Source organism: Echinops telfairi, unplaced genomic scaffold, assembly GCF_000313985.2.
Source record: "Echinops telfairi isolate 266 unplaced genomic scaffold, ASM31398v2 ScPeMD7_443;HRSCAF=831, whole genome shotgun sequence".
Classification (NCBI taxonomy): domain Eukaryota; kingdom Metazoa; phylum Chordata; class Mammalia; order Afrosoricida; family Tenrecidae; genus Echinops; species Echinops telfairi.
The window spans coordinates 62998174-63025056 of record NW_022104341.1 but is presented as its reverse complement, the minus strand read 5'-3'; the positions used below and the strand labels follow the sequence as shown (position 1 = coordinate 63025056).

The window sequence follows — 26883 nt, the reverse complement described above, 5'->3', positions numbered from 1 at the left end:
TTAGGAACAGCCTCCCCTTTCTCCCGCCAAACGCCTGTAGGCTGCTGAGTTTAAAGTCCCTCACCTTGAGGGTGTCAGGGCAACGCTTAAATCCCTGCGTCACCAGGACTCCTTCCAGGAATTCACGGCAGCCCTTACGTGCCTTGTCTAAGGATCCCGGGTGCTGGAGGGGGTTATGAGTTGGACCCGAATTGCAAGGTTGGCAGTTCGAAATAACTAGCCACTCTGCAGTTTTACCCTGTCCTACAGGATCCCAATGAGTCGGAATCAACTGGGCGGCAATGAGTGAGTGAATGCGATTTGTTTATCAAGAGCGATCACTTGTAATTGAACACTTTCTCCTTAGCGCTGCACTGGCCGCGTTGGTGGTTCTAGGAGCCGAGGTTGCGAACCAGTGGGGGGCGGGAAAGTGGTGGGCAGGGCGAGCCGAGGGGGCGGGCGTTGCCATGGCGGCCACCAATGGCGAGGGCCCAATGCCCCGGAAGTGGCTGTCGGCTAGGTTGGAAGGGGCGGGCCCTCACTACGGCGGCCGGGGAGCGTCAGTCGCTGAGGACGGAGGTGGAGCGTCAGCTGGAGACAGACTGGTGTGGTGGCGGCCGCTGCTAGCGGCGGAGCTTTCCCCGGGTTGATGGCTCCTGCACAAGCGTTACCGTTTTCCAGAGCTCCCGTTTAGGTGAGGGGACGACTTGAGGCTAGCGGGGCAGGAGAAGGATGGGACTTAGTGTCTTTGCTCCCCGAGTGACTGGGATTCTTGGGGCCCAGGCCACAGTGGAAGACCCTGCATCCCACCTCCTGGGCTCTCTGATGGTTTTGGCACCTCCCTCATCTGCCCTTTCCAGTGTCATTTCTCTTCGGACTCTCCTCGCTGCATCTGGGCTCCCGAGATAACAAACTTCTTGCGGCCTCTCTTCGTGCGGCATTTCTTCCACATTCCAGACACGACCTACGGCCCCCCGAACTCCCGAATCCACCTGGCCCCCTCCCTTTTTCAGTGCTCTGCCCGCCCCGTTCAATAAGTAGAAACCCGATCCCCCAAGCTCTCACTGTTTCTAAAACTCTCCCCTGCGTTTGCCGGTTGTTTTTGCTCCAGACTGTAACACGCAAGCCTGAATGAACATCTTAAGACTCTCCCGTCTAGACTTGACCCTGACTCACTTCGTTGTCCTTGGTTCTTAGGGGAAGGAGCCCTGGTGGCATCGTGGATTACACGTTGAGCAGCTCTAACCACAAGCTCGCAGCAGTTCTAACCCACCAGCTGCTCTCCGGGGGATGAATCTGTTTGCTTCCTTAAAGATTTAGACTGAATCCCAAAGGGGGCAGTTCTGTCCTGCCCTTTAGGAGCGCTATGGTTTGGAATCAACTCAGTGGGTGTGAGCTTGTTGGAGTTTATTGGCTCTCCCTCCTCTCACCCCCATCCACATATGAAGGTTGTTTAGGTTGGCTGTCAGAATACATGTTACAGATCATTGTGAAGATCCCCAGTTCACGTGATGACTGGTAAATTCCTGAAACCTCATGGATGAACTCAGCCTGACTCAATGTTTATTGAGTTTATACAAGATGCCTCTGATTTGTGCTGATCAGTCCCCATCTAAGGTTCTTGCTAGCTTAACTTGAGAGGGAATTGCTTCATCTTACAGCTCTATATGGTCTCCAGGTTAGGAAAGAGTTTCATTCCTAATTGTGTCAATGTCAGCATTGGAAAGTTGTCTAACATCAGCTAAATGTTTGTCCTAGTATACAGTATAAAGTTTTAAAGTACACCTTTCTTTGGAGCCCCGGGTTACATGCTGCGCTGCTAACCACAAGGTCAGCAGTTTAAAACCACCAGTCCCTCAGGGAAGGAAGATGATGCTTTCTGTTCTTGTGAAGATTTACAGTCTTGTAAACCTAGAGAAGCAGCTCTGCTCTGCCTATAGGGTTGCTATGAATTGGAATGGACTTGGTGGCAGAGGGTTGGTGTTTTGAGGGAACTTTTCTGTGCATAAGAAAGAATTACAGATAGATGGAAACATATTAGTAAAATAGTACAATGATAATGATATTGTTTTGATATGGGCCACAAAGTAGTGCCTGTTTGTTATGATGAACCATAGTAAGAGGGAGCTCTGGATCACAATGGAGTGCTTTAACCACTGTGCCACCAGTCATTTAGCATTTATTAAGCAGATGTTTTTCTAGGCTTCTGTGGAATAGTGGTGAATAAATATCTGTATTCTCTTAGAATGCAGAGGAAGGGACAAGCATTCATCACTTAGTCTGTCAAAGAAATTTAAAATTACTATGTTAAGTGCAGTAATAAAGGGCTTTATGTTATGCAAAGGAAGAACTGATTATAGCAGGTATGTAAGTCTGGGTGGGAGAACCCGTTTGGGAGAGTATTTTGGACACAGTGGTGATGGAGATGGGGAGGTAACAGGATGAATTCCAGAGATGCTCTGAAGGTGAGACTTGGTGATGAGTCCGATGGGAAAGGTGAGGGAGAGGGCAGTGATATCAGTGACCACAAGGTGTTTGGCAGTCCACGGAGAGAGCATTGAATAAGGACTGGTTGGGGTTGGAGGGATGAGTGCTTGCTTTGTTTATGAATATGGCTGCAGTCATCAAGGTTAATTCTTAGTCAGTTACTTTCCCTTTTAGGTCATTGCTTTGGTGAAGCACTCTTGGAGTGGTATACCTGCAGTACGTTTTTTCAGCATTCCCTTCCACTCTCCTCCCTAGTAGGAAATGCCTTTTAGACATCTGGAAGGATGGTGGTATATGTTTTGAAAGGTAAATCATATACGAGAGAGCTACAAAAAGTTCGCAACCAAATTCCATTATTCTGTTCTTCCAGGATTTTTCAGGAGGCCCTTCATATATGAATAGGCAACTGAGAACTGAGTAATCCATAATCTTCATTTTCATGTGGGATTTGACCGTAAATTGGATGTGATTAAATTCTAATGTTGTTCTTTAGGTGGCACATAAGTAAAAGGTGAATGTGCATTAGGGGAAAATGACAGTTTGGTTTTTCTTTGAAGAAACATCTTGTATAATTGTGTGAGGCATAGTAAAGCAGTACAGTGCATGCAGTGGTTAACAGCGTGGGTTTTGGAGTCAGGCTAGCTGAGCTCTAGGTCGCTTTGGTTATTTATTAACAGGGTGACCTTGTAGGAATTATTTAGCCTTTTTGAATCTTAAGGAGCCCTGGTGGTATAGTGGTTATGTGTTGGGCTGCCAACTCCAAGGTCAGCAGTTCAAAACCATCATCAGCTGCTCCTCTGGAGAAAGATGAGTCTTTCTAGTCTTGTAAAGAGTTACAGTCTCGGAAACCCATGAGGCAGTTCTACCCTGTCCTATAGGGTCGCTGTGAGTCAGAATGGTCTCTGTGGCAGTGAGTTTGTTTTTTATTTATGTGTGTGTGTGTGTGTGTGTGTGTGTGTGTGAATCTTTGTTGTTTCTATATTTCTTAATCTGTAACACGGGGATAAGAATGACACGTGCCTTATAGAGTTGTAAGGATTAAATGAGATGGTACATGCCCATACTGAAAGGTCAAAAGTTTGAACTCATTAACCATCCCTTCAGGAAAAGATGTGGCAGTCTGCTGTTGCAAACATTACCCATCGAAACCGAAACCTACTGCCATTGAGTTGATTCGGACTTATAGCAGCCCAAATAGGGTTCCTGAGACTGCAAATCTTTACCTGACGTCACCACCAGAGCTGCTTTGTAAAGATTACAGCCTTGGAAACCTTACGAGGCAGTTCTGATCTGTCTGATAGGATAGCTGTGAGTTGAAATCCGCCTGATGGCAATGAGTTGGGTTGGTTGGGTTAGTTATCGTTGAAGAAAGCTTGGTGGCCCCGTGGTTAGGTACTTGGATGCTAATTGGAAGGTCTAATAGAAAAATGTTGACAGCTCAAACCCACTTACACCTGTAAGGGAGAAAGATGTGTCAGATTGCTTCTGTAAAGATCACTGCTCTGGAAACTGTTTAACCATGAGATCTTTGTCTACCTTCTACTGGCTTTGAGTTAGGATTCAAAGGGTAATGAGATTTAGCCTAGGTGTGGATCCAGTGATGGTGGAAGCATCTCAGTGCTGGTGGGGGTCTCTATGTGGCTCCTCTGGCTCTAGAGCACTGGTTGCATCACTGTAGCTCCATCAGGCTCCTAGTCAGTAATGTCTTGTAGGGAGTGAGCCTGTGTCCCACATCCAGTGAGCTATTTATCTCTGTGGCGCCTCCAAATGAGGTCATCAAGCTCTGACCTGATTGACAGGCTATCCTCCACCCCTTCACTCTTAATTCTCAAATTGACAACAGATTATGTAATTACCACAAGTGCTGACATATTTTGGTGGGGAATGATACTTAGACACTAAGCTCTAGGCATTGAAGATGCTAATTTCTCTTAAAATGAATAAAGATAGGAAATATCTTGAGAGGGCTTCAAAAAGTTCCTAGGCGAATAGATTGAAAAAAGTAATCGGAATTTTCCCAACTTTTTTTAGCCCTCTACCCATGAATTTATAGAATATCTCCAATTCAAATTTCAGTATAAGAGTTTTTCACCTTCCCCCAAATCATATTCATATCTCCCTCTTCTCATATGGAAAATTCTGATTCTCATTCATATCAATGTATTTACTCATTTAATCTGTCTTATAGCACAATTGAGGCTTTCTTCTCTCATCAAGAGCTATAGTCTCAGAGACCCACGGGGCAACTTTACCCTGTCCTGTAGATCACTAGAGTCAGAGTTGACTCCTGGCAGTGAGTTTCACTTTGGTTTATGACACAGATAAAATAATGGTAGAGTTATGAGGCCACTGTACTTTCAACAATAAATATGTCAAGTAAAGTTTGTTTTTTTTCTATCTTCTATCCTTGGAAGATAGCCTATTAAAGATATATAGCAAAGTTATTTGAATTGTTTTTTCCATGTAATTATGTTATCATTTGTGTTAGGCAGGGTTCTCTAGAGAAACAAAACGAGGACACTTAGAATTATATATATTTATATGTAAATATATTTATGTAGTGAGAAGGAATATAACAGCTAATTAGTCCACACAGCAGTACAGAGGGTTCAGTTCAATTCACTTTCATGGAACAGTTAATATACTGAAAGTCGTTCAGTAGATTACTCATGCAGGCTGCAGGTCCAACATCCAGGGAGTCTGCCCTCAGGTAGAAGCCAGTAAGGAGGGTGGGGGAGAAGAGGGGAGCATAGTGAAGCAGTCCTGATCGATCCTCAAGAAGCTTGCCGAAGCAGGTCTTGATGGAACCTCAAACTCTAGCAATGCACGCATGGCAAGGTGACATGATCCACGGTTGACTCGGCCCACAATAGCACAGCACACAGTTGAGGCAAAGGACTAGCTCAGGCAGCAGAGCGCTCGCCAGTCGGATCACCAGGGAGAAAGAGGGGAAGCTGGCCCGCCTTGGAAAGCATTTAACTCAGCTGCCCTCCAATCAAGCTGCGACCTGATTAAACCCTGCCCACACGTTCCTACAGAAGCCTAGTTGGCAAAACAAACCTATCATACATACCACGTGACATATTGTTCCTCCTAAATTTTTTCCCTTAAATTTTATTTATTTTATTCTTGTTTAGAATATATACTGCAAAAACTCACCAAACTCAAACTCACTGCCATTGAGTCAGTGCTGGCCCATGGCAACCCTAAACGACATGACAGAACTGCCCTTGAGGAGTTCCGAGATTGTAACTCTTTACAGGAGTAGAAAGCCCCATCTTTCTCCCATAGAGTGGTTGATGGATTTGAAGTGCTGACTTTGTGGTTAGCAGCCCAATAGGGAACCAATACACTACCAGGGCTCCTATATATAGCAAAGAATACACAAATTTAACAGTTTCTACATATACAATTCAGTGACATTGATTATACCCTTTTTGTTGTTCCTTTCTGATTAATGTAAACTCACAACCACTAAGGTCATATTTTGAGTTGTTTTTGTTACTTTGATCCTATATAAAACCAAAACTCGCTGCCATCAAGTCACTGCTGACTCACAGCGACCCCTATTTGAGTTTCTAGACTGTTTATAGGAGTAGAAAGCCCAGGTTTTCACTCATGGAGTTGCTGGTTGTTTTGACCTGCCGGCCATGTAGCTCAACATATAACTACACTACCAGGGCTTCTTTGATCTTGTATCCATAGTTCTTAAAAGAGCATAATAGTCTAGGGAGAACTTTTTACTAGTTAAGCTAAATATGTTTGGTTTTAATATGACCACAGGTGATTTGTTCATCATTTAAGGTTTGAACAGAAAGAGTGAGTTTATTGAAGGGGCATACTGTGGAAAAGAAGCCCAGAGTCCTTTCCTTAGCTAGTCTAAAAGGCCTCCGGTGAAATTTTTGATGTATGATTAAAAGATTATCCCAAAGCAGTAGTTTTAGGAGCTTGTCTACCTGAAGTGGCTCATCCAGAAAGTCAAGAGTCCATGAGAATTTGAAATTTTGTTCCTTTTCCCACTTTTGATTAGGATTCTTCTATGGAATCTTTGGTCAAATGTTTGGTACTGGTAGCCAGTACCATCCAGTTCTTCTGGTCTTTTGGCAAAAGAGGCAACTGTTTAGTGGAGGCAGTTAGCCACACACACTATATTCTCCTAGTCTTGACTCTCCTTCCTCTGTTGGTTCAGGGGATAGATACCAGTTGTTGTTCCATGGATGGTGGCTTAATGGGATATTCCATAAGACCATGACCCTAAACCTCCAAATCAAGAAACCAAGTCCCATGAGGTATTTGCATATAATCAGCCTCAAAAACACAAACCAACTCACTACCATCCAGTCAGTTCTGGCTCATAGCTACCCTATAGGACAGGGTAGATTTGTTCCTGTGAGTTTCTGAATTCTGAAACTCTTTATGGGAGTAGAAAGCCCCACCTTTCTCCTGAGTAAGCAGCCTCACCAGCTACTCTTTTTTTAATTTTAAAAATAAATTTGTGGTTGTAAATATGAAGGACCTTTTAAAAGTTCATGAAAAAATGGAATGAAAAGATAATGTAACTTCCCACAAACTTTTTGAAGCCCACTCATGTATATTTATTACACAGCTTTGGCCAATCCTACTTTTTGTAGATGTATAACTTAAACCCACTGCCATGAAGGCAATTCTGACATAATGACTCTAATACTGCAGAACTGCTTCTGGGTGTTTCTGAGCTAAATCCTTACTGGAGCAGAAGCCTCATCTTTCTTAGGAAGAGCAGCTATAGGGTTTGAATTGGATGAGCAGCTGAATGCATAACTCTACACTACCAAGCCTTTTGATGTAAAACTTATTGACAGCAATTTCAATAATTGGCTGTACACCCTGTCTTGATTTTTTTTCCCCCTTAAGTCTCTGCTTTCAAGTCTTTTGGGTATGTGTCTAGGATGAAATTGCTGGATCACATGGTAGTTCTATTTTAGTTTTTGAGGAACTGTCACATGGATTTCTATAATCGCTGTATCATTTCTAATTTCCACCAGCAATGCATGAAGACTCCACTTTGCTCACATTCTTGCCAACAATGGCTCTTTTCTTAAACTTAGCCATCCCACTGGGGGTGAAATGGTGGTTTTGATGCACATCTCTCTGATGGCTAATGAAGGAGCGCTGGTGGCTCAGTGGTTGTCCACTGGGGCTGCAAAGTGCAAGGTTAGCAATTCAAACCACTAGCTGCTCCTTGAAAGAGCGATGGGGCGTTTCTACTCCCATAAAGAGTTATGGTCTCAGAAACTCAACAGGGGTGACTCTGTCAAGCCCTTTAGGGTCGCTGTGAGTTGGCATTGGCTTGATGGCTGTGTGCTTGTTGTTGGGGTATCTTTCCATATGTGGCCATTTAAGAAAATCTTTGGTGAAATGTCTATTGAAGTCCTTTGCCTATTTAATAATTGAATTATTTTAAGTTGTTAACATTGAACATGTTTTGATTATTAGATTCTTGTTGAATATATGTTTTCTAATGAGAGTCTAAGTCAGTAGCATTGCATTTCATCTTACTGGTAACATTTTTCAATGAAAAAGTTTAAAAAATTTATGAGAGCCCATTTTATTCATTTTTGTCTTATGCTGTTTGTACTTTTATTATTACATTAGACAATTCATTGTTAGGCTAAACTGCCTTTTAATGGATTCTTTTTATAAAATCAGAATTCTGTAAGACTACTAAAGTAGACATAATAATTTGAGAATTAACCATAATATATAATTATGAGGAGCTCTAGAACAGTTTTATCAGCTAGAGAATATGAAGCTCTAAACACTGGAAGTTAAAGGTATAGGCTTAAACACGTAGTTCTGTTTTCAACTTGATCTAATAGTATTTAAAATTAGGAAATGTTTAGAAAAGTAAGCTCAAACAATTCCATTTGTAAGCCCAAACAATTGTGTTTGTAACCATTTTATACAATGCTCTCTCTCTCCCTTTTTGACCTGTGATGCAATTCAAGCATGAATCTTTAACAATAGACATGATTGTTGAGGGTAGTTTAATTCCCAAACAATATGTATGATGTTTTTCTCTATTTACCACCAGAATAGAAAGAGTTATGTTATTTGTATGTCCTTGTCTTTTGTATTTGAAGAAGGCTAGTGCTATTATTCATGTGTGACCACTCTCTGGGATAGGAGAACAACATTTCTCTAAGTAGGTATGTTACCTTGTATTTCTATTGTGAGATAGAACCACATTGGGCCTTGGATTTGGCTAATTTATAAATAGCTTGCTAATTAAAGTGTGAGTTAATGAGGGCAGGTACTGGGTTTCTTGGTTCTTTATAGCTCCCATACTGCCTGTGTTAAAACCACTCTCTCGATTAATGACTAAATACAATATTTTGTTTTTAAATGACCTGCAGTAACTAGTCTCAGTAATGTGGATATACCCTTTTCTTGGCAACAGTAGTAAGTGGCATGGGACTTAAAAGATTTTATCTGTATTTACTTCTTACAGATCACTAAGTCACAATTGCAAATTTAATTTCTCATCTTCACGTTAGCTTTCTCCTCGTGGGTTCCCTGACTCCCTCTCGAAGTGTCATCTACCTAAGCACCAGACCTGGAATCTCGGAGTGTGACTTTAGTTGTTCCTCTCATGCGTGGGCTTCTACATAGGCATGCATTTGTATGATATTACTGATTCTGTCACCTCAACTTGTTCTTATATCTCATTTCTAATACCCTTCCCAGTACCCTGATTGAGGCCCTCATTCCTTCTCATGTAACTGAAGCTGAAGGAAGTGGGAATGCAGAGAGTATTTAAAGTGGAAAAAGCATCCCTGGTGGTACAGTGGTTAAGCATTTGGCTGCTAGCTGGAAAGGCGGAGATGCAAATCCACCAGCTGCTCCGAGGGAGAAAAAGGTGGCAGTCTGCTTCTGTACAGATGAGAGCCTCGGAGACCCGGTGGGTCACTTTCATTCTGTCTTGTAGGGTCACTGTGAATCAGGATGAAATCACTAGCAAGTGTTTGGTGGTTTTCTTGTTTTCTATGGAAAAGAGAAGATTTGGGAGATTAGGAGATAAGTTTTAAAATTACTGACAGGATCTCAAATGGAAATGGCATTATTAATTTCATAAGGCACAGCCAGGATCATTTAGTGGAAATTAGCAGGAATTATCTGATTTCATATGAAGGTCTTTTTAGCAAGTATAGTTATTTAAAATGAACAGGTGTCATGTAATTATTTTGACACTCTGAAAGTTCTGTTATTGGAAAATAGACAGCTTAGAACATAATCAGGCTTTAAACTGTTCAGCTGTGTTTTCTGCCCAGTACAGTACAAATCAAGGAGTTCAGTACTTAATCTGTTGTTGACGTGTTCAGTCAGAGGCACTGTGGCTGTCCTTGTCTGGGTTGTTGTAATGTTGAGTTGCTGACCTTGGTTATTGACTAGTGAGTGCAAACCAGAGAGCAGATCGGACTTGTAGGCTTAAGGCCAATATTTGTTCCAATATGTTAAATTTGTACATTTTCTTTCTCTTCCCCACTTCAGGCATTGCAGGGTATGAGAGATTTGCTAATAGATTGGAATATATTGCATGAGAGAATGGTGTGAATATAAAGAAAAGATCTATTTATATTAACACTTGTTATTTTAGGAGTCCTAGTGGTGTTGTGGGATAGGCATTGGGTGGCGAACTGCGAGGTTGGTGGTTCAAACCCACCAGCCACTCTGGGGGAGAAGGATGAGGCTGTCTTGCTTCTCCCCTGGTTCTCCCTTGGTCTTCCCTCCCCTGTTCCCTTTTTCCTTGTCCTCCTTCCCCTTCCCCTCTCTCCTGCCCTCCGGTCTCCCATCTCCATGTGGACCACCGAACGGGGCTGCTACCATGAAAAAAAAAAAGATTTAGTCTCAGAAATCTTATGTAAAAGGTAGGAAAGGAAGAAAAGATCAAAATGAATCAGCAAAGACTAAAACTTTTTCTTAATCAGAATTGCTAAAGCAAATGGAAGAAATGATGAAGTATAAGAGCTGGAGTGAAAATTTCAAAGGCAGCCTAGAGAAGACAAGTAAGATATTATATAAAATGAAATATGCAAAGACCTAGAGTTAAAAAAATGATAAAGGAGGAACACACTGAGCAAATCTTAAATTGAAAGAACTCAAGAAAAAAAATTCAAATCTTGAGTTGCAATATTGAAAGATTCTATGGGAAAATATTGAATGATACAGGAAGGATCAAAATAAGATGGAAATAATATACAGTCATTAAACCAAAAAGAACTAGTCGATGTCCAACCATTCTAAGAGATAGTCTATGATCAAAACCATTGGTATTGAAGGAAGAAGTCCAAGTTCCACTGATGGCATTAACTGAAAACAAGACTCCAGGAACTGACAGAATACCTGTTGAAATGTTTCAACAAGGTGAGGAAGTACTGGAAGCACTCATCTATGCCAAGTAATTCAGAAGACAGCTACTTTGCCAACTGACTGGAAGGGATCCATAATTGTATCCATTCAATTGAAAGGTAACCCAACAGACTGCTCAAATTATAGAACAATATCATTGATAGCACTTGCAAGCAAAATTTTATTGAAGATCATCTAACAATGGTTGCAGCAGTACATTGATGGGGAGCTGCCACAGGTACACATGGATTCAGAGGAGAACATTGAATAAGAGGTAGATATCATTGTTGATGTCAGATGGATTTTGGTTGAAAATCAAAAATGCCAGAAAGAGATTACTTGTGTTTTGTTGACTATGCAAAGGCACTGGACTCTCTGGTTCATAACAAACAATAGATAAACTTGAGAAAAAGGGAATTCCAGAACACTTCATTGTGCTCAGTTAGAACTTGTACATGGGTCAAGGAAATACTGCATGGTTTAAAATCAGGAAAGGTGTGCATCAGGGTTATCCTCCCGCCATACTTACTCAATCTGTATGCTGAGCAGATCATCAGAGAAGCTGAATTCTATGAAAGGTTTGGAGGGAGGCGTATTAACAACCTGTGATATGCAGATAATACCATCTTGCTTGCTGGAAGTGAGGAGGACTTGATAATGAATATCAAGAATTTCTGCCTTCAGTGTGGATTACAATCAATGTAAAGAAGATCAGAATCGTCACAATTGGACCAGCAAGTGTAAGATCATGATAAGCAGAGAAAAGATTGAAGTTATCAAGGATTTTATTTTGGTTGAATCCACAATCAATGTTTATGAAGGCAGTGGTCAAGAGATCAAAGGACACATTGCATTAGGTAAATCTGCTGCATAAGACCTCTCTCAAGTACTGAAAAGCAAATATGTCACTTTGTGGACAAATGTGCACCTGACACAGGCCATGGTATTTTCAGTTGCCTCATATGCATGTAACAGTTGGACATTGAGTAAGGAAGACTGAGGAAGAATCGATGCACTTGAATTATGGTGTTGGTGAAGAATAGTGAACGTACTATGGACTGCCAAATGAACAAACAAAAATGTCTTGGAAGAAGCACAGCCAGGGAACTCTTTAGAGGCAAGGATGGTACTTCAGGATGGTACTTAGAAGCAAGTATGTGAGAAGAACATCACGCTTGGTACAGTTGAGGGACAGGGAAAAAGACGAAGGCCTTGCATGAGATGGATTGACACAGTGGCTGCAACACTGGGCTCAGCTCTAAGAAGGATCATGAGGATGGCACAGGACCAGGTGGTATTTCGTTTGGTTGTACATAGAGTCGTTATGAGGTGGAACTGACTCTAGAGCGAGCACCAGGCAGAATTGACTTGATGAATTGACTTGATGTCAGTGGGCTTGGCTTAGTTTGATGACACAGTGGTTAATTGCTTGACTGTTAACCAAACCAAAGAGCTGCTTCAGCATCGAAAGATATGACAGGTGGCTTCTGTGAAGATTTACATCTGACTTTCTCTAGCTCCTGTAGAGAGAAAGAGAATCCATTGCGACATCAGGCCAAGACCAGTTGCTACAAGGCATAGATCATACATGCCTCCACCTTCCCTTGTTCTTTGTCTACTCTGACACCAGTGTTCTTCCCACTGCCTTCTACTTTTTGCTGGGTTACACAGAACTCACAGCTAGTACTCACAATTAAGGGGAATCTCTAGGGCCGGTATCAGAGTACCACAAGACATCAGTAAACATTTATGGATACAGTCATTGGTCTACAACAACATCTCCTCTTAGTCTGCAACCAAGTGTCTGTCTCTCTCTCGCTCTCGCTCTCGCTCTCTCTGGTCCTCAGCCTCTGGTCCTGAGCCACGTGGTCCCTTGGCCTCTGACTCTGGGTCTGGAAGCCTGTCTACTGCTTTGCATCACAGCCTCTTGGTCATAACTCTGGCCTCTGCTGCCTCCACTACTCTGGCAGATACTTGAAACAGGTTCTGCTGGTGGCTCTTCCACCTTGTTGATGGCTCTTCCACCTCTCTGTGCTGCTGACAGGACTGTCTGATACACAGAGGAATGGCAACTCAAACTGACCCCTCAGTTAGTGGTTTTTAAACTGTATTTGTGTAGCCCCACCCAATCCTTTGGTGGGAGTTAGAGAGACATAAATAGAAGACTCCTATTAAGAAATTTCACTTCACCAGTCAGATTCCATGGCAAGAAGTTTTTGGTTTGGTGTATTGATTTAGTGTTTTTAACCAGAAAATGTGATCCTGTAGAGTCCTAAGGATGTTTATGAGATATTTCCTTGAAGTCAATCTACCCTGTGAAGTTTTTGCTCCCAGCCATTTTTTCCTCTTCACTTCATTTCTCTATGTGCATGCCCTTATTATGTTGCTCCCCTCAATCTTTTCCAGTCTGCTGTGCTCTTTCTTACTGCCATGAATCATGCCTAACTCTTAGCTCTGAGAGGAAAAGCTAAATGTTACCATTGCTTTCCCCTTCTTCATACTTGCTGTTCTAAAAAATAAATAAATATCCTGAGTCTTTAGGCTGTTTTTTTTTTGAAGGTGTACAAACTTGTGATTGAAGATTGGCAGTTATAGGAAAAAGGGGACTAGTAATGGAATCAATAGTTGATGTTTATGGAGAGATAACAGCAGAGATGATAGGCCCAAGTATTAAGAGACTCTCCAGATTGGGAGACGGAGTCATATTTGTCACTGAAAGTACAAGCAAGTAGGAAAGGTTGTAGTTGATGGAAAATTTAGGGCAGAACTTAGTTCCTTTTATTTGACAGTCTTGTTAAAAGCACATTAAAAATTCTAAATCAATATGTTTTTTTACCTCAGGGTAGAATACCATTTGGGGAAGATGCCTAAGCATAAATCCATCACGGGAATCTGTGATGTTTTTACCCATCATCTAACAACTGAGTTGTATTCTGTAGAATCAGTTTTCACCGTGTTGTCTGTCAAGGGTTTTCATTTGCCTTTAAATTCTAAGTGGATAACATATTCTGTTTTCATAAGGTAAAAGAGGCTGATTACCTTCGCCTGCCCTTCAAGGTGTAAAGATTTGATGACTGATTTGAGTAATCTTTACATTTACCTGTTTGTAATTTATGGACTCTCTTAATACATGATTATCTGTCTCTAAAAATGATGTCTGGGTCCCCATGGGTGCTGATCATATCCCAGATCATAGTTCTGTTTTCCAAAGGACCTGCTTGCTCAGCTCTGCACATCACCCACTGTGAAGTCAGGAACAAACTGCATCTGGTAGCTTCATCTGTGTTTACTGAAACAGAGTAAAAGGACTTCCTCCTTTTTCATGCTATTCTTTTCTCATTAGATTTGGATTTGTCACCCTTTAAACAATGAAGAGCGGTAGGAGATGGTGGATGATTAGCTCTGTTGTCAGAGTCATTCCTGGAAGAAGTTTGCTGGAAAAAAGATAGTGATTTCTCGGAAGTTTTAAGGATTTTAGTTTACCATTCCTTATAAAAAGCGATTCGGAAATTGTGAAGAATTTAATTTTGTTACTTTCAAGACTGAGACTGATGACGTTAAATAAGGGTAAACAAGAATTGTGGCATATCAGTTTGATGAGTGGATTTAGATATTTTAGGTACTAGAGGAAATTGAAATATGTTGGTTCATGGCTAAATAACAATGTTTTCATTTGTAGACAAGGGGGTCTTGAAAGGGGAGTCTGTTGAAGATAGTTTAGTGTTTTGCAGTGGCTTTTTCATTGTGTATTTTGCTCATTTGCTGTTAAAAGTACTGTTGTCTTTCTTTGGTTCATCTCACATAAATACAAAGGAAAGGTGTTAACACTGAATGGAATTAAACAGCACTCTGCTCTTTCCCCTCCTTTCCAAATCCCAGCACACTTACTTTAAGAAAGGGCAAAAAAAAGAATTGGCAAGAGATTTCCTCCAAGCCATTTTGTTTCGCCAGAGTTGTCTGGGGGAATTAAATTGAGGAAGCTAAGTTTTTCACATGACTAAATAGCTGAATCTGATATCTTTAAGAATAGTTGTTAGATCTCTCTGGAGCTAGATCCATACCTCGGGTCCTTGGCTCCGCAAGCGTGAAAGAATTCATGCCAAAGCCTGGTTTGTGATCCAAGTGAGTGTTATGAGAATTAAAAGAAGTTTCAGGTTTACATGGCACCCATAGGACTCCTCCAAAACATGCAGCCTGGCTGGAAGCTGCTTGGTGTCACGCAAAAGTGGGTCGCTTGACTGTGGGCTCCTGCCTTTTCAAGGATGGTTGACGACCCCTGATCGGCCCCATTGGCTGAATTGAATTCACCTGGCGTAGGTGCGCCAATCCAGGTTCAGCGCCCACCCATGCCTACCAGTGGGAAACCTGAACCTCTGAGCTTGTGCAGTGCGCCACTCCTTTGTTTCCGTAGCTTGGCCCTCTGGGCATGCGTTAACGGACATCCCCCAGCCCTATTCTAGCCTACCTAACATAGTGTTTTTTTATCTTAAAAAGGGGAAAGAGCTTTATCTAGCATTTTAATTTCAGCTATAAGCTGTTTTTAGAATTCTGTAATAGGATGACTTTGTACATTTCTTTATCCAGCAGTTTAGATCCTTTGGTTAGAGTTAACATAATGAGCACATTTGTAATTTTGTATACTGTTTTTCATGTAATCAAATTAGTTATGGGTAATTGATTATTATTCTAAGACGGTTTAATGTAAGCAATTTAACTAATAAACAATTTAGTAATAAGACAAATACACAGAAGTAAATACAACCAGAAGTTTCATCCCTGCAACTTTTAACATTTTTAACATTGTGGACTTCGACCTTGTTTTATACATCTATATTTAAGTGAGTGGGTCCATGTGCATGCATGTTGTTGTTGGAAGCAGGGAGTTGCTTTTGGCACAGTCCCCTTTGTACAACAGAAGGAAACCTTGCACGGCCTGCACCCTCTGCACAATGTTGTGTTGGAGCTCATTGTTGCATCCGTCTTGTTGAGGTCTTCCTCTCTTTTACTGACCCTTTGCTTTACCAAGCAAATACATGAATAGCACTTTCAAAGTAACTTTTTGTGTATTGCAACAGAGCAGATCATCAGTTGTACATTTAACCATTCATTCATATTTTGCTTCATCTCATTCATTGTAATACCCTCAATGTAATTTATCCCAGTTCCCCCCTGTGTTTCTGGTTTCTATTCTTCCTTCTTTCCTAACCTTTCTAAACTTTGCTCTGGGTAAATGCTGCCCATTTGATCTCAGGTGGTTGATTATTCTAAGGTGTGTGTGCCTCACTTACAGTATTAGTCCCCTTACAGACCTCTTTTATGACTTTGGGTTTTCTCCTACACTTTGCTTCCACTCTATTCGAGATCTTCTAATGAAGCTCAGGGTTCCAAATCAAAATGGTTAGCAAGCTAGCCTGATCATTAGGCTCGGTAGTGGAGCCTTTACATATACAGACCCCCATCCCGCCCCCGGTTGGGGGGGCTGTTGGTACATGCCTGTCTGTTAGTGGTATTCTCTCACATGATTTTGGCCATCATCAGACTTGATAACTAATTATGTAAAATGTTCATTTTCTCAACCTTTCAAGTTTTTCATCTTGTAGCACTGAAAAAAGATGACAAAAGTTCATTAGTATGTATTTCTGTGCTTTAAAAGGAGGAAATATTTTCATGTTTACTAGTCCTGTGATTTATCACTAAAATTATTTTCCCTGTTATTTTTCCCCCATAAGTTTGAAATGAACTTGTGTGTCACTAAAGACTCCAAGTCCACTTCAGTTTTACGTTTCTCCTTATTTTTGGCCACTCAGATGAATATGTAGGTTGGAGCGGTGTGGAATCTGGAGGATTTTTTTTTTCTCTTAAGACTGCGAGACTTGTCCCTGGCCTCCGTGTAGTCTTCAAAGTCTTATCTTTTGTTATAAAAACCACATTTCTTTTCTTTGTTTTTCCTTGTTATTATTAACAATTTATCTCTATAAGATTGACCACATTTGCTAAACATAATATTCTTGAACTTTATCCAGGTCTTGACGATGTTTAAGAGACTTGCCATTGTTTTTATTGATGCAGAATATTCCATTGTGTGAGAGTTTGACTGTATTCCTCTATAATTGGAGTTTTTGTTTCCATGTTTTTGTTACAATAAAAATAGCTGTACATTATTTTATTTACTTATAAGAGCTCTTTAGCTTATAGGGAAAATTAACTCTGTCTGTATTCAAGGGGGCACCTCCCAAAAAACCCAAAAAAATTTCCCCAAAGCTATGTATTTAAATTTTTTTACAAAACAACCTTGTCATCTTCAAAGCACTCTCCATCACACTTAATACATTTGTCAAATTTGCAATTCCATTCTTGGAAACAGTTTTCAAACTCATGGCTGGCTGGCAGCACCTCCTTCATCTTTTTCTTCTCCTCTTATACATCTTTAAATTGCTGTCCTTTCATGTCCCTCTGCCTTTGTGGAAACAAAAAGAAGTCACATGGAGCGAGGTCAGGTGAGTCAGGTACCTGGGGATATAGAAAGGTTTTTCCCCAGGTTGTCACCTGCTTGCCAGCTCATTGGGAGGCCAGCTGCTTAGAGGTTATCTCCCTGAAGGCATCAGCCGACTAGCACAATCAGACTCTGTTGTCTGTCCCACCCTAGGTGGGGCTCATGCCCTTCTGATAAGGATTGTTTCCCTGAAGGAGAGCCCAGAGACAAAGTCAAGCCAGCTCAAGGAGGATCAAGGTTAGACTGCCGTCCTGAATCTAGGATCCTCCTGTCTTGCTTGTCACGTGTGTACCCCTAGCCCCTCCCCTTCCTATTGCGTGTACAGCCTAGATCATCCCCTTCCCTTTGCTTGTGTTACCTATGGTAGAGCCCCTTCCTGTTAGGGAGGTGGTTACCTGGGATCAGCGGGGCTTGCATGACGCCTAAGTATATATAAGCCTTGGTTGGAAATCTGTCCTTGCTCTCCTCCTCCGTCTCTGTGCGGATCTGGCTGCTGAGATTATGGCCACCCTGGAGGTGAGCATGCTATTACGAAAGGGGTCTGACTCCTTAATTTTATCTTCTCTCCGACCTATCCTTCCTATCGTCTATGACTTTACTATGATTTTTATATATTATAACCGTATAATTGCACCTACGGACCCCGCGGCTGTCAGGGGCTGGTTTACTCTGACAAGTATGTGGGGCAAAAAAGACATGCTGTCTTTTGCCAAAAACTGCGTGAGCAGGTACATTGTCGTGGTGGCAAAAGTAGTCCCCTGTCTGCCACAAGTCAGGCCTTTTTTTGTTGTACTCTTTTACGCAACCCTTTCAGAACTTCTAAGTAGAAAGTTTGATTAACAGTCTGACCTGGTGGGACAAACTTCAAATGCACTATAAGTTGACAATCTCATCCATTTGGGAAGTTGAAGGACGTCCAGAATGAGGTTTGTCATCAATCAACATTTCACCTTTTTTGAAACAAGAAAGCCACTCGTACCTTTGAGTTTTTCCCATAGCGCTGTCCTTGTAAGCTGTGTACATTACAGCAGTTTCTATGGCATTTTTCCTGAGCAGGAAACAAAATTTCACAGCTGCATGCTGTTCACTTAAATGGGCCATCACAAAAAATGAGGTTCTAGTGAAACGCTTTTACGAATAAATTCACTGTGACCTGAGAGAACCTTCCTAGGTGACTCTACTGGGTGCACTAACTCAGAGCAAGTAGCTCTAGCACTGTGGTTTTCCACCTTCCTTATGCCGCAACCCTTTAGCACAGTTCTTTATGTGTTAGTGATCCCAGCCATAAAATTATTTGCGTTGCTACTTCATAATTGTAATTTTGCTATTGTTATGAATCGTAATGTAAATATCTGACATGCAGGATTTATTTTTCATTGTTACAAATTGAACATAATTAAAGCATAGTGATGAATCACAAAAACAATATGTAATTATATATTGCGAAATATTTATTTCTAATTCCGAATAAATGAAATTTTCTCTCGAAGCATGGTGTAGCATGGTTAACAGTCTTCACGCTGGGTACTGGATACGTACGTGGGTGTATCTGCATGTGGGCGGACCCGCCTGGAGACAGATAGAGGGGCCGTGTCTCAGTTCCTAAGACCATCAGAAATATGTGTTTTCCTATGGTTTTAGGCGACCCCTGTGAAAGGGTCATTGGACCTCCAAAGGGATTGCGACCCACAGCTTGAGAACCGCTGGCCTAGCAGCAAAAATGCATACTATGAAAGCTCCTCTCAGTCCAATGCAATTCTGTTTTTTTTGGGGGGTACCCCTTCGTAATACTCACTACCATTGAGTCACCGAAGACTCATAGTGACCCCCTGTAGGTTTTTGAGACTGTATGGGAATAGGAAACCCAGGATTTCTACCAAGGAGCTGCTGGTGGTTTTGAACTGCTGGCTAGGTGGATTGCAGCCCAGTTCATAACCACTATACCACCAGGGATCCTGTCTATATAATAGATACTGAATTTTCTCAGAAGTTGGTGAATTGTAACTCAGTCTTGTTAATACTCTCTTCTTTCTATATAGAAACTGTCCTTTTTTATGTAATTGTTTTTGCCTCCTAATTTCTTCCCATCGAGTCATTTCCGCTCATGAGGAGCTCATGTGTTGCCAAGATCTGCACTCCATATAGCTTCCAGCCTGTGATCTCATGGAACTGGGTCCCTAGGCTTTTCTCCTATGGTGCCGTTGGATGGGTTCGAACCACCAACTTTTTGTCTACCAGCTGAGAACAAACCATGTGTGCCTCTCAGGACCTCTGTACCATGCCTAGGAGAGCCTTTTCCTCCCCATGGTTATTTTAAATGATCTAATCTATGCTTTCTTGGGTGTGTGTGTGTATGAGGTTACACTTAAATCTCTGATTTGATTACGTTCATAATGCGTGAGGTAGTCATTGAGGAGCCCTGGTGGCACAGTGGTGAGCGTGCTCAGCTGCAAACCGAAAGGTATGCTTGAGCCACCAGATGCTCCGTGGGATGTGGCAATCTGCTTCTGGCAAGATTGACAGCCTTTGAAACCCTGCGAGGCAGTTCTGCCCCATAGGGCTGCTGAGAGTTAGAACTGACGTGACAGGGCCTTGGTGGGTGTGATGGGTGGGAGGTGGTTATCCAACTTTATTTTTAAATTGGCTAGCACTAGTTATGAAATTGGCTAACTTTTCTCTCTAGTGTGGGATATCTCACAGAAGTACTAATTCTCAAATATGCTTATTTCTGTTCTCCCTATTTATTATGTCTTATTCAATGTCATCCTGAACTAATAAGAATAGTAAATTTACAAAGTATTAAACTTTAAATATCTAGTTTTAATATGCATTACCTCTTTAGGAATTTCGGATTATTCTCTTTTAAAGTGTTATAATTTTATAATATATCCAACATGATTTAAGGAACTACCTTTCAAAAACTTTTCTGGTTGTTTTAAACTAAAAAATTTTAGAGACAGTCATTTAAATTTTTGTTAGAGAAATAAAGTGAGTTTCAGTGTTTATGAAAGATGGCAATTCAAATTCAATTAGGTGAAAAGTAATGATATCGAAATATTCAACTTGTAACAGCCCATCTTTAGTTTGGTCTTATGATAATTTTATTCTTACCTACTTTATATACTAATGAGAATTTCTTACCGATTGGTCAATGATATGTCTGAAAAAACATTGGAAAATTTGGGGATAAGGTTATTTTAAGTAGGTAGTCTTCAGTAGCAGGAGTTTCAAGTTAACAGTAAAGGAACAACCCAATAATTTATCCCACTTTAAATTCTTTTAGCTTAGAATGGTTGTTTTATTAATTTTGGCATCTGTCATAGCCTTTAACCTTGCATGTTTACTTTTTTGGAGTGTGTAGATGGTGCAAAAGGGTCAGCACTTGACCAATAACCAGAAATTTGGAGGTTTGAATCGACCAGAGGCACTTTTTATTTAGGACACATACTTTGCACATACAGAATGCCCAACTGCCTGTTATTTATTTTTGTCCAAGAACATCCTGACTTCTACCCATCTAAGGACTGCCCAGAGTGTCACCTAGTGGCTGATTGCAGAAACTGTCTGAACCACACTTAACCTGTGACTGGAAAACAACATGTGTGTACAGTCTCTTATTCTAGAAAATCTTTTCCTTCTAGATTTTTCTAAATACTCTAATATGCTGTTTCAAAAGGAAAAGTTTTCTTTGCTTATTCTATTTATCAGTTAAAATTTTTTTGGTGATAACTTATCAATTTATTGATTAATAAACATTTTTAAAAGAACCTTGGCAGAATTTAAGGGCACTCAAGGGGTTTGCAATCTAATAGAGGAGATGGGTCAGGAGCAAATAATTAAGAGTCCAGTGTGCTGTGTTCTGTGAGAAAAGAAGACATGGCTCAATGAGAGCGCAGACCTGCTGTCGTCTGAGGTTTGGAGGAGAGTGGTCAGGTCAATCTTCCTAGAGAAAGTGAAACTTGAGCTGAATGCTAAGGCCTCCTGGCCATGAGGTAGTCAGTCTCACAGTGAGAGCATGCTAGATGGAAGGAACAGCACATGCAAAGTCAAGGAGGTATCAGATAGAATATCAAGGCTAACAGCTTCATCTTTCTCCTGTGGAGCAGCTAGTGAGTTTGAACTGCCAATCTTTTGGTTAGCGGCTCAACCCCTAACTCTAATTCCACACCACCAGAGCTCCTTGAGTAAATGGGCCTAGAAGGGCTCCAATGCCATCTTCAAATACTAGGCAGTGTGCCAGAGTGCCAAGCATGAGCAACGCAAAGTCATTGGAGTTGAGGAGTGTGCTGGTAGCTGTAATTTTCATTTATACACAAATAATTCTCAATGTATCTAGCCCAGATATCTTTGAACTCTATATCTCTTTCTGATTGCCTATTGGACATCTGTAGAATATGAGGGGGTACCCCCAAAATTGATTTTTTTCCAAAGCTATGTATTTCAATTTCCCCCCAAAAACAACCTTATCACTTTCAAAGTACTCTCCATTATACTTAATGCGTTTGTCAAATCTATGATTCCATTCTTAGAAACATTTTTCAAACTCATATTTTTGGATGGTTGACAGAACCTTATTTTTTCCTTCACCTCTTCTACCTCATCAAATTGCTCTCCTTTCATGTCTTTCTTTATTTATGGAAACAAAAAGAAGTCCCACAGAGGGAGGTTAGGTGTGTGGGGCAAGAAAGGCATGCTGGGGTTTTTGGCCCAAAACTGGCACACTGAGATGGCTATGTGAGCAGGTACATTGTTGTGGTGGCAAAACCAGTCCCCTGTCTGTCACAAATCGGACCTTTTGTGTTGCACACCACTACTCCATCTTTTCAGAATCTCTAAATTGGAAGCTTGATTAACAGTCCACCTGGTGGAACGAAGTCCACATGCACTTTCCCCTCACATCAAGAAACAAGTGCGTATCGTTTTGACCTTTGATGTCACTTGACTAGCTTATTTTGGGTGAGGTGATGATGGCATCTTCCACTGGCTTGATTGTTATTTGCTTTCGGGATCATAAGAATAGCATCATGTCTCGTCGCCAGTAATGATCTCAGGGAAAAGTCTGGGTTGCTTTGAGCTGTTGTGTTAAAGCACGGCATGCATCCACTTGACTCTCTTTTTCCTGGTCAGTCAGCACCCGAGGCACAAATTTCACAGTGACCCTTCTAATTCCCATATCTTCTGTTAAAATTCACTTAACCGAGCTCCAAGGTAGTACAGATAACCTACCCCTCTCTTCAGTGGTCCGTCGTTGGTCTTTGAGCACAGGTGCACGAACTTTCTTGACCGTTCGGGAAGTTGAGGGACGTCAGACGAGGTTTGTTATCAATCTACCTTCACTTTTTTTTAAATGAGAAAACCACTCGTATATTTGAGTTTTCCCCATCGTGCTGTCCTTGTAAGCTGTGTTCAACATCACAACTGTTTCTGTGGCATTTTCCCCTGAGCTGCACACTGTTTTCTTAAATTGGCCATCACAAAAAATTGAGGTTCAAGAGAAACTGCTTTTATGAAAAAATTCACTGTGACCAGAGAGAATCTTCCCAGGCGACGCCACTAAGCGCACAGACTGAGTGAGTTACTCGATGTTCCCTTAGGAGGAAAAATGCACCCTCGGAAAGCTCCACCAGTGGAGCGTTTTCCATTTTTGTACCCCTCATATATATAGACTGTAAGGTCCATACAGGAACCTTGATGGCTTACTAGGTTACATATCGGGCAGCTAACTTCAAGGTTAACGGTTTGAAATCACCAGCTACTGTGCAGGAGAAAGAGTTGCAGCCCTTGAAACCCACCATGGCAGTTCTGCCCTATATGGCCACAGTGAGTTGGAAATCAATCTGATGTTAGAGAGTTTTGTTTTGAGTTTTTAAATAAACCCCATGGGAACATGTATTTCACTGACTTCTCTTTGCTGCAGATACAAGGAGAATACAATGCCTGGGAAACATTTGTTAAATGATTAAATAAGTGTATGGTTCTCTACTTGTAGCTCTTAAAGGTTTCTCAGATTCTTCATTTTTGATATGCTTCCCCCAACCTGCATGTCTCCTAATCATCCCTCTTTCATGATTAATTTATTCTATTTAATTCCACAACCCAGAAACTGGAACACACACCTTCTCATCTTCCATATCCATTTCGTCACCAAGGCATATCGAGCTTTCTGCATGTCTCTTAACTGTGTCTATTTCTCTCTAGCTCCATTGCTCTATTTTACATTGTACAATAGTAGTGAGCTCCCATGTGGCATCTACTCCTGCCCCATCTCCTCCTGCCCCACATCAATCGATTCTCTCTACTGCTATTAGAGTAAAACCAACATAAATGACAACAACAAACTCCCCCAAATATGCCATCAACATCTGGTTGATAACCCAGTGCACCAAAATGTGAATACAACATACCCCCATGTGCCAGGGAACCAATAGAGAGGTCTGTAGGCCGGCCCCAATCCCAACTATATGGCGGTCCCCACCTCTCCAGAAGAACGCACTTCAGAGGACCGCACTGAAGCTACAGCGTGGGCAGAGGGGCACGTCTGATTAGAGTGCACAGGAGAAACGAAGAGGGAGGAGAGTGAGGGGAACGCATCCTGTCACAGCAAACCCCAAGGAGGATATTCCTGCTCAGAGCAGACAATGCACAGAGAGGCTCGTAGGGCTGACCGCACCACGAGACACGACGTCCCTCACAGAACCATTGCGCTATGGGGGACAACACTAGAGACACGGTGCAGGAATTGTGCCCAATCTGACCCCATCACACTGGGCGAAACATCAAGCGCATGCAACAGAGCAGCAAGGGGAGCACGGCGGTGAAATCCCTGGGGATGCCAAAAATAGACTTTGGAGACAGAGTGTGGCACTCCATCAGACTTGCCTGGAAAACACTCCTAAAGGTCAAAAAACAGACCTGGAACTATTTATAGGCTGTTCCTTTTTTGTCATTGGCTTTCTTTTTGTTGTTATTTTGTTTATTTGTTACTGTCTTGTTTGTTTTTTCTTCCTTTGTTGTTTTGTTTGGCTTTGCCTGGGTTTTGTACTTATTAATGTCTCTGCATGTCTATCTAGATAAGTTAGCTGGGATAAATAATTTGGAGACAAAAACAACAGAACCGATGGTTCTTGGGGTACACAGGAGAAGGGGAGGTGGGAGAAAGGAAGGGAGGAGGGCAACCAACCCAAGGACAAGGCAACAACAGGTGAACGGAAATTAATGGAGATTTTAGTTCAATGGATGCCTAGTGGGACTTAATTAAGGGCAATGTAACAGTGAGGAATTACTAAACCCGAATGAAGGCCGAACATTATGGTGGGACAAGAGGAAAGTGAAAGGAAATAGAGGAAAAAACCGGGAGGCAGAGGACATTTATAGAGGTGTAAATACAGGCATGTACGTAGGTAAATACAGTGAACCCTCGTTTATCGCGGTTAATCAGTTCTAGACCCTACCGTGATAAATGAAATTCCGCGAAGTAGGATTCCTTATTTGTAAATCAAATATTTTCGTAGTTAGAGCATAGAGGACATGAAAAAACACCCTTTAGTCACCATTACACTCGTATTACCCAATTTATTAAACGAAAAAGGGAAAATACAGTAAAACATTTTGGACGTTACAATTATCATTTATTATTTATTATATTATTTATGGCATCAAGCGTGTACAGTATGAGCCAATCAGTGGCAGTAATGACAGAGCATGCGCTGTTACGCAAAAACCGCGATAGAGTGAAGCCGCGGAAGTCGAAGCGCGAAGTGGCGAGGGTTCAAGTGGTATATTTATATATAACGAGAGAGAAATAGAGCTATGTGCTTACATCTATATGTTAAGAATTAAGTTTGCAGATGGACATTGGTCCTCGTCTAAAGTACTCCCTCAATACAAGAATGCTTTGTTGTAATAGTCCAGCATTCTGTGATGCTCACTTTCCTGACATGATCGCTGAAGGCAAAATGGGTGCATAAGCAAATGTGGTGAAGAAAGCTGATGGTGCCTGGCTATCAAAAGACATAGCATCTGAGGTCTTAAAGGCTTGAACATAAATAAGTGGCCATCTACTGAGAAGCAACAAAGCCCACATGGAAGAAGCACACCAGCCTGTGTGATTATGAGGTGTCAATGGGATAAGGAATCAGGCATCCAAGACCCAGAACAAAATCATACCATACCAATGTGAATGGGTGTTTGTGTGTGTGTGTGTGGGGGTGGTGGTGATGATGAGGAGTAAAGACCCAAAGCCCATCTGTAGACAGTTGGACATCCCCTCACGGAAGGGTCACAAGGAAGAGATGAGCCAGTTAGGGTGTAATATAGCACTGATGAAACACACAACATTCCTTTAGTTCCTTATTCCTTCCTCTCCACCACTGTCATGACCTCAATTCAACCTTAAAAATCAGATTAGACCAGAATGTTCACACTGCTACAGATAAGAGCCCGAAACACAGGGAATCCAGGATAGATAAACCCCTCGGGACCAGAAGGATAAGGGGAAGGTGGGTGGAAAAGGGGGGAATTGATCATGGGGATCAACATAGGACGAACAGCAGAAAAGTGGCTGAAAGATGACAGAGGATGATGTAAGATATGAAACTAATAATCTATAAGTTATCAAGGGTTCATGAGGGAGGGAGGGTGGGAGAGGGAGGAGGGAAAAATTGAGGAGCTGATGCCAGGGGCTCAAGTAGAATGAAAATGTTTTGAAAGTGATAATGGCAACATATGTACAAATGTGCTTGACACAATGGATGAATGTGTGGATTGTAAGAGCCCCCAATAAAAGTATTTAATTTAAAAAATCTGGTTGATAGTCTAGTTTGAAACGAGTTGCTCTTAGAATAAAGAACAGGCCTTATATGCTCTGGTCCCTGTCTTAATCTTATAGCTTCATCTCATGCTGCTTTGAAAAATTTGTTGTTTTGTGTGTGTTCCAGTCACATTGGCGTTTTCAATTCTTCAATACACCAAGTTTTTTCCTATATCAGAACTCTAATGTATAATTAGTAGCTTTTAATATGTATTATAAAATGAAATGGAATGTTGTTAAAGTAATGATTGTATCAATACTTTTCAGTAGATATTTATAATCCTAAGAGGGTAATGTTCTGTGCAGTATTCTTTTCCTAAAAAGTAAACTGTCTGAATTATTGCAAATAAGTGTAACCATTTTAAGTTACAGTTTGTTCTTCCTTCAGATTGTAACATACATCTCAATTTTTCTTCAAGGCAGATATAGAAAAAGCACTGATGAGCCATACTTATTCTTATTTTAAAGTAAGAAAACATTTTTGGTTGTAAATTTAAATTTTTTTGAATGCTGGAGTATTTGATATAAAAGCAATATTTAATTTTTTGACCTAGTTGATAATTGGGACTCCACCCACATATTTTTTTTCTTTTTAAAATCATTTTATTGGGGGCTCGTACAACTCATCACAATCCGTACATCCATCCATTGTGTCAAGCACATTTGTACATTTGTTGCCATCATCATTCTCAAAATATTTACTTTCTACTTGAGCCCTTGGTATCAG

The 26883-nt window shown here is 41.3% G+C and overlaps 1 protein-coding gene across 1 annotated transcript in view; it reads left to right on the top strand.

Annotated features, from left to right (window-relative positions):
• Positions 1-565: 565 nt before the first annotated feature.
• The window catches only part of ATG4C (autophagy related 4C cysteine peptidase), a 96595-nt gene continuing 70277 nt past the window's right edge, over positions 566-26883 (top strand). The window contains exon 1 of the mRNA XM_004699377.2: positions 566-673. The gene's annotated coding sequence lies outside the window, so the exon portion shown is untranslated. The remainder of the gene's footprint in view (positions 674-26883) is intronic.